Below are 3,357 nucleotides of genomic sequence, written 5' to 3'. Positions count from 1 at the left end.
AGAGTCCAAAACAAGGGCAAAAGTGTTTGGAAAAGTAGATACGTTGGAGACGTATCATTAGTTCATAATCTTTACTGAAAACTTGAATGCTGGCTTTACATATTTACAACAACAAGAGCAAACAGAGTTTTTAAAAGTTTTTCTTTATCACTTTCAGTTTATCAACTGAATTGCTTGAGGACAAGCAAAGGTTTAAGCTTGGGGGGGTTGATACGTCTCCGTCGTATCTACTTTTCCAAACACTTTTGCCCTTGTTTTGGACTCTAGCTTGCATGATTTGAATAGAACTAACCCGGACTGACGCAGTTTTCAGCAGAATTGCCATGGTGTTATTTTTGTGCAGAAATAAAAGTTCTCGGAATGACCTGAAAATCAACGGATAATTATTTTGGAATATATAATAAATACTGGAAGGAAGATCCATGTCAGGGGGGCCTCCACCTGTCCATGAGGGTGGGGGCGCGCCCTACCCCCTGGGCGCGCCCCCTGCCTCGTGGGCCCCCTGACGCTCCACCGACCTCAACCTGGACTCCATATATTCACTTTCGGGGAGAAAAAACCAGGGAGAAGGATTCATCGTTTTTTACGATATGGAGCCGCCGCCAAGCCCTAAACTCTCTCGGGAGGGCTGATCTGGAGTCCGTTCGGGGCTCCAGAGAGGGGAATCCATCGCCATCGTCATCATCAACTATCCTCCATCACCAATTTCATAATGCTCACCGCCGTGCGTGAGTAATTCCATCGCAGGCTTGCTGGACGGTGATGGGTTGGATGAGATTTATCATGTAATCGAGTTAGTTTTGTTAGGGTTTGATCCCTAGTATCCACTATGTTCTGAGATTGATGTTGCTATGACCTTGCTATGCTTAATGCTTGTCACTAGGGCCTGAGTGCCATGATTTCAGAGCTGAACCTATTATGTTTTCATCAATATATGAGAGTTCTTGATCCTATCTTGCAAGTCTATAGTCACCTATTATGTGTTATGATCCGTTAACCCCGAAGTGACAATAATCGGGATAATTACCGGTGATGACCGTAGGTTGAGGAGTTCATGTATTCACTATGTGTTAATGCTTTATTCCGATACTCTATTAAAAGGAGGCCTTAATATCCCTTAGTTTCTAATAGGACCCCGCTGCCACGGGAGGGTTGGACAAAAGATGTCATGCAAGTTCTTTTTCATAAGCACGTATGACTATATTCGGAATACATGCCTATATTACATTGATGAGCTGGAGCTAGTTCTGTGTCCCCCTAGGTTATGACTGTTACATGATGAACCGCATCCATCATAATTCTCCATCACCGATCCATTGCCTATGAGCTTTCCATATATTGTTCTATGCTTATTTACTTTTCCATTGCTATTGTTATCATCACTACAAAACACCAAAAATATTACTTTGGCTACCGTTACCTTTTACCACCGTTACCACTACTATCATATTACTTTGCTATTAAACACTTTGTTGCAGATATTAAGTTTCCAGATGTGATTGAATTGACAACTCAGCTGCTAATACTTGAGAATATTCTTTGGCTCCCCTTGTGTCGAATCAATAAATTTGGGTTGAATACTTTACCCTCGAAAACGGTTGCGATCCCCTATACTTGTGGGTTATCATCCCACGTTTAAAAAATGTCGGATGAAAAAGAACATTATAGGGCCCGAGCCGCCATTGTACCAGCTCGTTACAGAAACCGTACTCGCTACATGGACCGGCCTTGTTAGGGTGCGCCCTGAGCGAAATTCCGCCAATTTGATGCAGAACGCGTCGTATTTTGAAAAAAAATTGACATACGGTTCTACCAATCTGGCCTATATTGGCTTAAAATATACAGATTTGCTTCTACTAGCAATTTTGTAACATACCATGATAAATACTGATGGGCCAAATGACATAGAGCGAGGTGTTTTGTCTAGATTGTGTTCCTATTTCAGTCTTGATGCTATGAGGTGTCCAAAGTTGAATTTTTACATTACATTGGATGTCTGGATGCATGTGCACGAAGCAGTGCTTTGTTCATAGCTAAATCACTGGAAAAATACTATGTTCACAAGCGCTGGTTCACCATTAAGGGCAAACCGAGGACGACACGGTTTGGAAGCACTTGAATGATGGGGTCTATTCAGCGTCTACCGCCTATAAGACTCAATTCCTTGGAATGACCCACTCCTCCATGGATCTCATAGTTTGAGCCCCTCCAAAAGACAATTTTTTTGGTTGGTTGGCATTGCAAGATCAGACTTGGAACGCCTATTAGTTTGAAAGACGTGGATGAGCAAATTGTGGACTTTATCCTCTTTGTAAAAGGGAGTAAGAAACCGGAGCTCATCTATCCTTCAAGTGTGCTACACCCTTGAATTTTGGAGATTGGTCATCGAGAAGTTAGGCCTTGTACACATGAATACATCCACTTGGCATTTGGAGGGCTCCTTCAAGGATTGGTGGGACAAGAGAGAAGCTAGGCCTTGTACACATGGATACATTCACTTGGCATTTGGAGGGCTTTTTGAAGGATTGGTGGGACAAGAGAACATGCATGCAAAACCCAAACAGTCGAGCCATGATCTTCCTCACCATACTTGTCTCTTGGAAAATATGGACAAGAGAACTTACGCGTCTTTCGGCATAAGTGTGCCCCGCCACGGGTCTCTTGTTGAACATCATCTTTGACGAGGTGAAACTATGGGTCACCACGGGTCCTAAAAAACTAAGACAAATTATATTGAGCGAGTAATCGCCATGTTATGTTTTAAAGGACAGTTGTAAAACTCTATTCTCTCCTTGATTAATAGACAAGGCAAAGCCACCGCTATAGAATAAAGATAAATGAAGGGAGAAACTCCAATGTCGATGCACATAGCCATGTTAAGTTGGCTCTTTCTTATTTTATTTTATTTTATTTTGAGGTAGAGTTGGCTGTTTCTTATAAGTCTACCCTTCATGTTTGGTGTCTGCTGCAGCAACCTAGCCCAGTCCAAGATCACCAAGTTACTACACAACCTCCAGAAACATATGATTCAGTTGCTCTTTAAGAATAGCTAGTTTTCCTTGAGGCTGCCTGCGGCGTGCAGCACCATGGTCTCGATCGTGATCCCCGGACCGAACGCCATCATCACACCCCACTCGGCCACCTCTTCTCCCCTTGCCCTACGCCGGCGCAGCTCATCGAGCACGAAGATCACCGTGGCGGCACTCATGTTCCCGTACTCTCTCAGCACCCGTCGGCTCGCGGCCAGCTTCTCGACGCCCAGCCCGAGCAGTTGCTCAACGTGGTCCAAAATCGCACGGCCACCAGGGTGGATCGCCCAGAAGAGATCGTTCCACTCAGCACTGATCCCAATAGATT

The 3,357-nt window shown here is 44.0% G+C and overlaps 1 pseudogene; it reads right to left on the bottom strand.

Annotated features, from left to right (window-relative positions):
• Positions 1–2,858: 2,858 nt before the first annotated feature.
• LOC123107792 (bisdemethoxycurcumin synthase-like) overlaps positions 2,859–3,357 on the bottom strand; it is a 1,576-nt pseudogene continuing 1,077 nt past the window's right edge.

The sequence above is a fragment of the Triticum aestivum genome, chromosome 5A (genome assembly GCF_018294505.1).
Source record: "Triticum aestivum cultivar Chinese Spring chromosome 5A, IWGSC CS RefSeq v2.1, whole genome shotgun sequence".
NCBI lineage: Eukaryota > Viridiplantae > Streptophyta > Magnoliopsida > Poales > Poaceae > Triticum > Triticum aestivum.
Note: the sequence above shows the minus strand (reverse complement) of the source record. Positions and strands in the feature narration are given on the sequence as shown.